This window comes from Callospermophilus lateralis, unplaced genomic scaffold (assembly GCF_048772815.1).
Source record: "Callospermophilus lateralis isolate mCalLat2 unplaced genomic scaffold, mCalLat2.hap1 Scaffold_107, whole genome shotgun sequence".
NCBI lineage: Eukaryota > Metazoa > Chordata > Mammalia > Rodentia > Sciuridae > Callospermophilus > Callospermophilus lateralis.
Window position 1 is genome coordinate 3,998,603 of NW_027510917.1, and position 13,125 is coordinate 4,011,727.

The 13,125-nt window shown below is 32.8% G+C and overlaps 1 long non-coding RNA gene across 1 annotated transcript; it reads left to right on the top strand.

Annotated features, from left to right (window-relative positions):
- Window positions 1–3,628: 3,628 nt before the first annotated feature.
- Window positions 3,629–7,669, top strand: LOC143388521 (uncharacterized). Its single transcript, XR_013090017.1, has 3 exons — window positions 3,629–3,659; window positions 7,119–7,226; window positions 7,628–7,669. It is a non-coding gene; the product is annotated as an uncharacterized LOC143388521 (long non-coding RNA).
- Window positions 7,670–13,125: the final 5,456 nt, after the last annotated feature.

A 13,125-nucleotide genomic window follows, 5' to 3' on the forward strand; every position in this document is an offset into this window, starting at 1 on the left:
AACATGAAGACATATTTGGAATTGCATAGCCATATGTGTTAACAAATCTTAAAATATTATTAATTTTCTGCCATGGGAGAAACAGTCTGTCAGCAGCAACCCAATTCCTGTCTCACTCTCCAAGTGACAATTCTTAGTTTAACAGCTTCCTAATTTTATCCAGGCTAGAAATTTCAAAGTCTGGACTTTCCAAAGCTAAATCAAAATGATTTATAGTGGGACCAAAAAATAAAATTGTTTGAGTTTCCTCTTGGGAATGATATCTCCATGATGAGGAAAATATAGATTCTCTAAATAAGAATCCACAGTGAAATTTACACTCAAATTCCCACACAACATTCCCACTTAAATCTTGCATCCAGTCATTTTAACCATCACATTATTTCTTGGGAATAACAGGAATATTTTTGAAATTGCTTTTGAGGAAGGAATACCTAGAGCATTACCATTTTAAAATCACTTTGTCTTCAATTTAGTCAAGAGCTTCTGCTTTTCTCTGAAATAACTATGTCATATATAACATCTGAATTTAAACAAAGAAGAAAAGAGCATATTAACTAATGCCTCTAGGAAGAATCCTTCTCTCTAGTAGTTTCTCGTAGACAAAGGCCAGGATTATTTTTGGGAAATTATATTTCTGATTTCACAACCTCTTTTCATAGAAGAGTGAATCACCCTATGGCCAGGAACTGTTCTTTCTCACTTTATTTTGCTGCCTAGAATTCAAAAGATTTCTTTGCATAAGATCAGAATCTAGACTGGATAGGCTTTGTATATATGTGTTATCTTATTTCAAAGAGGAAATTATTTCATTATTTTTTAGCTTCTTCCACATTCATAAATTCAAGATTCATTTTGATGCCTTACATTTTCAAACTTTTTCAAGTCTCCAGGAAAAATCAGAAACAGCTCCTATTATAGTGAAATATCCCAAATCTGTCTCAGTGACACTGCTAAATCCAGGATTGATGCCAAAATTAATAAAGTCCCTTAGAGATTATTAGAATAGGAATTACATTTTGGTTGGGTCTTAGATATTCCAAGCTACCCATGAATATATCAAATTAATTTCTGTTTTTAAGGACTTTAAAAGGGCGTCATTTATTCTAAAATTAAAAAGTAAGTTTAGTTTTCTTACATAAAAATATCAGACAAGAAAACCCCATTCTGGTCTGTAAGAATTCTCCTGTGTGTAGTTTTTCTGTACAATCTCTGGTGTAAATTTATCAGATACTTGCAAATGCAATAAATGTCTTGAATAAGCAGACATATGGGCAGTGCTCTCTTCCAGCTCCTCCAAAATCCATCACTTCCACAATTGGGCTAGCAGCCAAGCTTTTCTCTTTCCCCTTAGGATGCATGAGTGCAAATGTGGAATGTAAATTTTTCATAGACTTTCCTCAATGAAATATTGATTTTTAATCAATTAATTTTAATCAATTGTTAAATACACTTTTTGCTCTCACATTCACTAAGGAAAAAGATTTTAATATTTTTTAAGTTCAGAAAAGCATTTGCTCCTTCAAGTCAAACTTGAAGGGGAAGGGTGATCCAAACAAAGGGAACAGGTCATACAAATGTATGATTCAGATACAGGTGAGAGGATTAGTGTGGGTAGAACCTAGGACACATTTTCAAAGCAAAAGATGTGACTGGAGTAGCAACAAGGTTAAGATTGTGCTGAACTTTGTCATCAATATTACTTGACATATGATTAGCAATGAGTTGATTAGATTTGCTTATGTGAGATAGTGATTCTGGCTAAAAGTAGATAAATGAGTGAACCTGATTTGAAAAACTGCAATCATCAAAGAAAGAGTTGAATAACACAAGTCTACTGGGACATGAGAGAAGCTCAATGTTGAGAGTCTCTTAGGTGACACTCTAGGTTTAAATGACTGAGTTTGATAGCTGCAGGAAAGTGTGTAAACAGAAGATACTTCATTAATAAAGAAACAAAAGAAATAAAGAAAACCACAACTCAGAGAAGGTACTTCCAGTGAGCACCATGTTGGAAATGTTGGAGACAGAACCACATACAATTGGAATGACCAATAGGCCCTTATTGAGAAAGTGTCAGGGTTTAACATAGATGAGTGTTTTAGAAATAGTTTGGAGCAGGTGGAAGAATGAATCATCATAGAGGTAAGAAATGTAGTCATGGAGGTTGTTGACAAAATCCAGGAGAAGTGTACATATTCATACCCACATATATTGTGCACATGTATATGTGTGTTTATATGTGTGTGTGTATATAATCTGAAAATATGATGACAGATTTCCAAACTTCCCAGTTGCTAAAAAGTTAAAATTAAGCAAACTGCTATTTTGACTATAAAATTCTAAATAAATTCTGTGATAATTTCATGCAGGATTAGTGGGTTTGGCTATTTAGAATGATAGCTCAAGTGGAACCCTGATAGTCTTAAGAATTATAGAGTTTTATGAGACTGGGGTTGTGGCTCAGTGGTAGAGCGCTTGCCTCCCACATGTGAGATCCTCAGCACCACATAAAAGTAAATAAATAAAATAAAGGTATTATGTCCAACTACAACCAAAAAGTAAATATTAAAAAAAGAATTATAGAGTTTTATGTTTCCCTTCTGATATAAATTATAATAATTATAAGTTTAGATTTCTTTTAATTATAGAATTTTGCTATTACAAATAATTCAATCATAATTACCTGGAAGGTTGTGCTACAAATGTGGACTACTAGCTTCTTTTCTTGCTAATTTTATTATTTCCAGTTTTATTACATGTTACAGTGAACAAAACTTTTGTAAACACTGTTCACTTTATTTAATTTTATTCTTTGAAATGTTTTCCTCCTAGTTTTTTCTATGTGTTCTCTTAACTGTTAAATGTAACCTTACTCACATGAGAAAGCACTTTGTCTATCATAATGCAATTATACGGAATAAATAATCCACGAGTCTAGAGAAATGTAGGTACCAAAATAAATTCCCCAAAGCTTGATTTAATAAAGGCATTCTGTTCACATCAACCAGATTCTATTTTAATGATTGCATTATTTGCAAGGTGTATTTATAACAATATTCTTTTGGGTTTTTAGAAAGAACATTTGTAAAAAGATGAAATGATTACTCATCATGCAAAGTATTCTCTTGTATATGTAAAACATGTATTTTTGTATCCTTTTATATTTTATGAGATTTTTGGAATGCATTAAAAAGAAATATATGTAGATCACTGACTATAGATTTATCTATGCATAGAGAATCAGGGGACTGTTTTAAAGAATGTCTAAATCATCATTTATTTCATCCATAAACATTGCTATGTTAACATTCTATATGTTGTTTGACCTGGTAGAACATGGCTAAGAATACATTTGTGCTCCAGCTTAATCATACTGCCTTATATTTTAGTATATTGAAAATAATTATTGCATTACAATGTGAAGCAATGAAGATAGCAAATTTTGGATTTTTAAAAGAACTGGAATATGTTAACTCAGATTTAAGCACTTGAGGTATTTTTAGCCAATAGTTGACTTTCTTTTAATAGTTATTCAATTGTCAAATTTTAATTTATGCTTTGTCCTTTGCATAGTTTTTACAGATAATACTTTGTTTCTTTAGGGATTTCAAGGCAAGACTGCCCCCCCTGGGCCAGGAGGTGTTGTTGGACCACAGGTATGTTCCTTTATTTTGCTAATGAGATATATTTTTATGTTTATCTTTTCACCTTAATAAGTTGTGTAACATGGATCCATGTTATTATGATTCCAAATGTTTTATTTTTAAATTTCAGATCACATTTAAGTATCTGAAGATTACCAACATCAAATGATATTTAGCAAATAACTGCTTAATTGAGGCAGGTTCTCATTTGCCTGTATCAATAAAAGAGAAGAATATATAATGAAAGTGTATCAGAAATTCACAATGAGTTTAACACTAAAGCCTGACCATGGCACCATCTATATTTTATGAACCCCAAATTCTTTCTAAAGAGTTTGTCCATTTAGAATTTAAAATTACAAAATGACTTCAGGCCTTTGAGTATTAATTAGGCCTAGAAGAATATGATAAAGCTCAGAATTCAACAATATTTATAAATTTTAATATTTGTAACTTATTACATGTTTTTAAGGGGTTTTGTCATCATAACAACAGTTATTCATATCAGGAATAAGTGTTATTTTGTTTTCTTGAGCATATGTGAAATATTGGTTAAGACAAGAATCTCTCTGGGGGCTGGGGATGTGGCTCAAGCAGTAGCACGCTTGCCTGGCATGCGTGTGGCCCGGGTTCGATCCTCAGCACCACATACAAAGAAAGATGTTGTGTCCGCCGATAACTAAAAAATAAATATTAAAATTCTCTCTCTCTCTCTCTCTCTCTCTCTCTCTCTCTCTCTCTCCCTTTCTCACTCTCTCTTTAAAAAAAAAGAATCTCTCTCAAGACAGGTAGCAGACAACTAAAATATTAGAGAAATATCCTGAATTATGGTATCACAGAGCTGCATATAATAATTAGTGTGCATAAAAAATAAAATTGTTATCCTTTCCCAAAACATATGGACTGGACAGAACACTTTTAGTTTACTCAGCAGGAATTTTACCCCTGGTAATAGCAAGTTACAGTAAAGCAAGATCAGTTGGAGAAATGTTTTAATTATTTAATTTTTTTACTCTTTTTCCTATTAATAATTTGTTCTTAGTACTTTGTAACTCATGTATTCACACATACACTAACATGCACATCCATAAATATGCATCCCTCCCCAGAGAAACAAAAACTACACTCCTTTTCTAAGAATTTGTGTGGCAAAAGCAAAAATGAAGAATTATTGGATTTCTTAATAATTTTATTTCAGAGAATAATTTCAAACCTAAGGGAAAATTTTAACTCTTGATTCTTTTTCCAAGGAAATACAGCATGCATGTCATCATGCATTTTTTTGGTGTGTGTGTGTGTGTGTGTACTCAAGGGTTCTTTTTAAAGATCTTCAGTTTTAATTATATATATACAGTGAAATCTATTTTTTAGGAAATACTTTTATATATGAATAAGTATATAAGTAATACAAATATATTTCAGTGTATACCATACATAGCAAGAGTATACATATATTAAGTATATATTGCATATTATATACATTAATCAATAATTTGAAAGCTTCCTCTGAAAATACTTTTACTTTCTGTTTCAAAAAACTTCATAACCATTTTTTTTCAAAAAAAGAAAGAATAACTAGAGCATAATTCCTATTATACTCAATATCTCTGAGGAGAAACTGAATTAGTCTATCTAGAATGTAAACATGTTGGGTGTCTTAGCTGAATATTCAGGAACTGATACCTTTTGAAAATGTATCCCTGCCCAATGCAGACATCTACAATTCTGGGACCTGACTTGTTTTTTTTCCTCCTACTTTATGTTAAGGCGTAAAAGTAGCAGGTATTTTATTGAGTATAAATCTTCATTGATATATTTTTCCTATTATGAATGGAAATCCAACTATTTTAAAGACAATCTTAATTCCCACAGTGGCACATGCCTATAATCCCAGTGACTCAGGAAGCTGAGGCAGGAGGATCACAAGTTGAAAGCCAGCCTCAGTAACTTAGTAAGACCTGTCTCAAAATAAGAAAATAAAAAGGGTTTGCAATATGACTCCATGGTTAAATACCCCTGGGTTCAATGCCTGGTACCAAATAAATAAATCAATAAATAATTGAACTCCCTGTTTTAAATGTAACTATATTTTCATGTTAGAATAAAGGGAGTGAAGTAATGGAAGAAATAGTTCATCTTTTTTTGTATAAATCTCTGCCCATTTTTGTCTCACTGATATAGTTATTTAATTAGTAACAATTTCATATTATTTTCTTGTGAATCCTGGCATTTGGATAAAAAATTATCTCTGGGAGAAAAACTTTTGCCCAATAATAGTTGAAGACTTCCAGTTATTACATAAAGAAATATAAATCTAGAAACGTGTGCCAATATTTGGGGCACATGTGTTCTTTATACAAGACCAAAAGTTAAAAATATGTTGCATTTTTAGAAAAATAACAAGGAATGATATTCCAAAGCAACTTCAGTAACACATTTCACTGTATAACAACCTTAACATTTGGAATTTTCCTCTTTATATATCTTCAACTTAAATCCTTCATCTTGCTGTTTATTCTAAGTGAACATAGAGACCAGCTGATCACCATTCCTTGTTTATACTTGATAGCTTGTTACACTCTAGGACCACAAATGGTACCAGTCAGGGGACATATTAATGACCTGACATTTTTCATTTTGGCATTTGCTGCAATTTAAGGGACCTGGCTATTTGTTATACCTTTGGCCTCAAGGAACTTCTGGCCCAAACTCACTGCTTTCAGGGGACCCCTGCCACATTCCTTAGACTTTTTCAAATGAATATAAATTAGAAATAGAGAGGTCTCCAGTGCATGGAAATTCTGAAGAGAACTACTTGAGTTTTTGAGTTCCCAGGGTCTAGGCTTATTATCAAGTAGTGATTCAGTAGAGTACCTATCAATATATCACCAATGTCTCTTTATTGTTAAACTGATTTAACACCTTATATAAAAAGGGAAATGGCATGAAACTTTTTTTTTTGGTACTGGGGATTTAATCAAGGGCATTTGATCACTGAGCCACATTCCCAGCCCTATTTTGTATTTTTATTTGGAGACAGGATCTCACTGATTTGCTTGCCATTGCTAAGGCTGGCTTTGAACTCAAATCCTCCTGCTTCAGTCTCCCAAGCTGCTGGGAATACAGGTGTGTACCATCATACCTGGCTTCCAAAACAGTTTTTAACAATACTTGGACTGCCCTTACACTGAAGCAATTCTAGTATTAAACAAGGAAAATATCTTTTTAGACTTCGTGTATTTTTTTTCTTTTGTACCCTTGGATATCCTAACCACGATTGCAAGAAATCATTTCAGACTTTTGTCAGATATGTCACTGTCAGTGTTTGATAAGAAGTGCTTTTTAGAACAGCATGAAAATAAAGGAAAAGGATAAACTTTTGTAAAAGGGAGTAAGATATGTTTTGAGTATGCATTATATTGGTCAAAAATTAAAAGAGCAAACTAATGTGGTTTTGCTTATCTAATTCAGGGACCAACAGGTGAGACTGGTCCCATAGGTGAACGTGGGCACCCTGGCCCTCCTGGTCCTCCTGGTGAGCAAGGTCTTCCTGGTGCTGCAGGAAAAGAAGGTGCAAAGGTATGACATCCTTAAGGACTTTTCTTAGCTCCAAGCATTCATTTGCTTTTAACTGTACTGCTTACCACTTCTCCAGAGAGTCTCTCTATTTTGTTAGTATTTAAATTAATGTCAGAAAAACATGTCAGGAATATATTTAGTATAAGGTTATTATACTTGAAGATATTACTGAATAATGGCACAATTAGCTCATTGACCATAAAACTATTGATTTATACATATAAATCCTTAAATTGAGGTATTGTTATTTCATTTTAATGTACAGGACATTCCACACAAAATTTTCATTATTAAGTAATTTTAAGCTTTCCTGAGAGCAGGTTGGAGGTAACTACAATTTTGTTCATACAAACGTGTGTAGAAATTACTCTTTATTGATGGATTTATATTATCTTCTTTAGGGTGATCCAGGACCTCAAGGGATCTCAGGGAAAGATGGACCAGCAGGATTACGTGGATTCCCAGGTGAACAAGGTCTTCCTGGAGCTCAGGTATGATCAACATATAAATATGTGTGTGAATGGAAGTGCTTATTACAAGCATTTTTTTTTCAGAGCTTAAATAGAATCCTGAGTATTTAAGACAACATATGTAAACATAAGCATTTGATTATCGTTGTATATATGTATATATGTTTGTATCAAAAAATACTTTCTGACTTTCTCATTTTATCAATCGTACATCTCCTTACATTTATATTTAGTTCACATTGATTCATTTTCTTTGATTTTACACTTCTCCCAGGGTGCACCTGGACTGAAAGGAGGAGAAGGTCCCCAGGGCCCACCTGGTCCAGTTGTAAGTATGATGATAATCCATAGCTACACTATCTATGATTGCAAATTACAACTATTCTTTCATTACTCTCCTGCTGTGATCTCACAGGGTGTAGGAGAGAAAATAAACACATGCCAATCAAATCAGTCAATGCCTGGTTTCTACTAATTGCATGCGCTAATGAGTACAGAAACAGAAGGGTTTAGATGATTGGAAAATATTTGCTTCTGCTTCTACTTCTCTCCAGAGATATAAAGAGCTATTTTGCTTCTTACTATTAGCAAAGAAATAAATCATAATTATGAAGAATAGAAACTCATGGTCATGGAAACCATAGAGAAGCTATAATTTGAATTCTTTTTACTCCATCGCTTTTCCTCTCATTTTAAAATTAATCATAAAATAAGACTGAATTGCTTATATATTATATTCAGTCATCATTTGCTACAAAACAGGCTTAATTTGAGATTCTAAGTACTTCATAAGACTCATATTTTGTTGGTGATATAAATAAACCCCATAAACATGAAAAATACATGCCATTTTACATATGATACATATCGATTTAGTCAATTTAACATTATGAAATAATTGGCAAATGAGTAAACATCAGACTTTTAATCTCTTTTTTCTGATGATCATATGTCTAAATAAACTCCTTTGAGAACCATTGAATACAGTCTTCATGTTTTTCCTCGAATTCAATTTTATTCCTGTCTGTACTCTGAAAAGCCACTGTAACAGACCAAAGGCAATATTTGGTGGCCTTTTCTCAATCTCCATCTTTTTTCATCAGCCTGATTAGTGGAAAGTTGCTTTAAATCCCTTCTTAACTACCATCCGCAGCATGTTGAAGTCATATTAGTTCCACTTCCAAATGTTTCTTTACCCCTTTTCTTCATTTCCATCACCATACTCTGTTCAGATTCCTTTCTTTTCCTCCTTGTCTCGCAATGTATTTCTTCTTGACTCCATTTTCCTTCACTCATCAGTCAGTTTTTAAGATCAGTTCTAAATTTTAGTTTAATGCACCTCCTTACCCATGCCATTCCTTTGCTTATACCTTTCTCATGACTCTACACTGTGCCTTGAGAAATCAAACTCCTCATGGCTACTGGGTCATCTTTCCAATTTGATTCTAATCACCATAGCCTATTTTTCCCCCTAATTCTTCCCCTTTAAGTCTACCCAGTCTAAGGTACTGAACATCTTCTTGTTCCCCAAACCACCTTGATCTTTTCTACTTTGAGAGAGTATAATTTATACTCTCATGTTCTTCTAGGAAACTGCATTTTTTTCTTTCTCCTTGGAAAAATTGCAATTATTCATAGATGTAGAAATTTCTATGTATCATTTATTAGTGAAACTCCCCCTGCCTCAGAGTTCTGACTTCTGTTTTATAAATTATATTGGAATATCATCAGTTGCCTCTTTTATTACTCTGTGAATTCCCTGTATTACTTTGGTTATGTTCACAGTACAGCACCTGGCACACAGAAATCATTCCATACCTTTCAATTTAATTATCATAAAGCCTGATATAGGAGTAAAGTCTGTATTCCATAACTAATACTGAGAACACAGCAAGCATAACATTTTTTTAGGGTGATTGACATTATTCTTAGACCTGAAGATCTATAAATCATTCAAATTGGTGAAGATTTTTTAAGGAAAAATAATATATTTCAATGAATATATTTGACTTTCCATGAAATTTATAAAATCCTATGTATAAGATTGTTTTACATCTCTCACAATTTAGTGGTGGTAATGTTAGCAAGAAAAATAGTTGAATAAGACAAAAGTTTTTATTTGGACATAAAATCTTCAATAACTCTAGTAGAATGCAATCCATTTAATCAGACTTTCAGGTTATAAGATCATCTTATTTTAGGCATAATTTTTTTTTAAATCAATGATCATTGTTCTAGTGAAGTCTGAATTATAACTATAAGAATTGTTTTAAAATATTTTTTAGGACCCATGCAAATAAGTGTTTTCAGGTTTTCAGAGCAACTGAAACCAATATATATGCATGGTGCATAATAAACCCTCTGGACATATAGTTTACAGAATATTTATTAGAAATTGTCCAGTTAAATATAGAACAACATATAATATAAAAGTTAATGTGCTGTTTATTTAGTTGCCTTCAACAAATACTTACATAACGATTACTAAATACTTTTTTCTATACAATTAAAAACCACAAAAGATGTCACTTGACTCAAAATATGATAAATGGTTTTGAAGAAAAAATGTCCCACTAAAGATTAAACAGCACTATCAATTGATTGGTGATTAAAAGCCTAATGACATACAAACAATAGATATTAATTCTATGGGGGGAGGGAGAGAAGAGAAATCAGTGGAAAGGCCCTTCAACTTGGCTTTACAAACAAAGCACAGGAGATTACAAAAACATAAGAGAGAACACATGAGGAAAGGGATAGAGTGTTTGAGGTCATATCTAGTTTTACTAAAGTAGGGTAAGCTTTGGGGGGAAGAAGAAGTAAAATTTTTTTCAATTCTTGCTGGGAACTAAGTACTTAGCTAAATATTTTGCATCATGTAAAGCTAAAGCAGAAATAGAATATGGTATATGATTGTTGAAGCTCTAATATGGTAAGTGGGAGTTAATTTGAAGACTTGACATCTTTGGAGCAAGTGGATTAAATAAATAAATAATGAATAAATAAAATTTTAGGAAAACAAGCTTTTCCCTTAGTGTAAAATATACAATGAAGATGGGAAAGGCTAGATGGTTTTAAACATTCAGGGGCTAATTTATAATACTATAGTGAGCCCTTGACCAGGCAAGTGGGGAGTCATAGCACTGTGCAGATGTCAACACAGGAAGGCAGAGTAACAGCACTTTTTTTTTTTTTAATTTTGGACATGGGCAGTGAGGAAAGACAAAAACTGAATGATAATGTCAGGCTTGTGTTTTTGAGGGAATGACAGTTTAATGTTGCCTTCCAAACCCAGAACCATTTTGCTTCATCTGTATCAACAACAAAGGGAAAATTCATACATAAAAATTTAAAACCTCATGGAAGTCACAAAAAATGTTTAAAGATTTTTATCCTTTATTAGTAGAAATGTTTCTCAAATACTCACTTTGACTTAATCTTGAATAACTACTTATTCTGACAGTAAATTTTCATCCGATTTTTCAAGCATAAACCAATTAAAGCTATTCCCCAATTGTTGGAGGAGGATGCACTGAAAAGAGAGGCAACCTTCACGGGAATGGGTTTCCAAAACTGTGGCTATGATCACAGTAAAAAATGGAAGAGGGACTCAAGTTGAGGATTCCAGCCTGTAACAAGTGCCAAACAAGCCTCCATTGGCTTCAGTTATAGCAGTCATTCAGTCATGTGCATGTGGAAGTAGACTTTGAAAAAAAATTTATTCCAACTGACAGAGATTAAAGCAAAGCAAAGCAGAGCAACAACAACAACAATAACAACAAAAAATTGGTCTTCTAGATGCAAACTCTAACCTATCTAGAAAATTTGTTTATGTTAATTATCATTTTATAAGATTTGATAATGTGTGGTTTTATTTAAAATGAAGGAATCAGGAATGATGATTTTTCTTGGCAAGAAAAGTAACAAGTTCTGTATTGTGATGTTAATCAAAAAGATAACAGTGGAATAGTAGAGGGAAATGTCTGATCTGTTGGGGACAGATCTAAAATTATAAGTCTTAATAGGAAAACAGCATAGGAATATTCTATAGAAATCCTTTGTTTTATAATGGGTAGGTCTGATTTTATATCAATCTCACATTAACTTTACTTTGGGATATTGGCCAAGTAATTGTAAGTACAGAAGAAATGCACAGAAACAGAGAATGTTGGAGATTTAGCAGTTACTCACATTAGGGGAAAGAAAATTAAAAATTGAAGAATTGTCTAAGGAAAAGAATGTGAGTAAAGAAGAAATGGGAAATAAAAAGGAAATAGAAAAAGAAAACAAAATATTATTGAGAGTGCATTCTTCCAACCCTTGTTTTGGGTACTATATATTCATTATATTCTTGAAAATTGACATGGTCATATTATTGCATTTCATTATTAAGGCAAATGATCTTAGACTTAGAGAAGATAATTAGATTGTATAAGTTTAAAGTCCTTTATCTGCAGATGAAATTCATGATAGCTCATTACATAAATTCCTTTCTAGATATGTAGATCTCTCACTCTGTAACATCTCTTAACTAAATTTCCCCCTCTCTTTTCCTTCCTCCCTCCTTTTTGATTACATTTTTCCAAGTTGTCCTGACATTTCTGTACCCTTTTTATTTATTTTTATTTTTATTTTTTTGGTACCAGGGATTGAACTCAGAGATACTTGGCCACTGAGCCACATCCCCAGCCCTATTTTTTATTTTATTTAGAGACAGGATCTCACTGAGTTGCTTAGTGCCTTGCAGTTGATGAGGTTGGCTTTGAAATTGTGATCCTCCTGTCTTAGCCTCCCAAGCCACTGGGATTACAGGCGTGTGCCATCACACCCGACTTCCATACCCTTGTGAACAATTTTGTCTAAAATAAGAGTCAGAAGAGCTAATATTCCAGATAACTCGGCTTTAATACTCTTAGTTTCCCTGTAACCCATTGACTGTTTGAATGATCAAAGACTAAACTGCTTAAACTATCATAGCAAAGGTTGAGTCCCTAATGATTATAGATGTTTTTCATGTGTCACAACCATGCACCCTAAACTCTGTATCCTATCTATGTTTTCTAATCCATAGAAAGCGAATACAATATTTGTAATCATCCATCTATCTCTGTGTCCATCTGTTTATTCACCTATGAATATATTTTGCACCTGTTCTCTTTATTCATAATTCATTCAGAAATAAACAGAGACCAGAGAATTTGCATCACACTGTTATCACATTCTCTCACACTGGGCTTACTAAGCTCTGCCTGGTCTACATGGAATGCCATCGTCTTGTGTTCAGAAAGAAGGTGAAGCATAAAGACATGCCTAAAGACATGTCTAAAGAATATGCTTGAGAATATGGGAGATTGCTTTAAACAGGATCCTATCTGTAAATATACTCAGAAGAAATCTATTGATAATCATAACTTTAAAAGTATTCATTT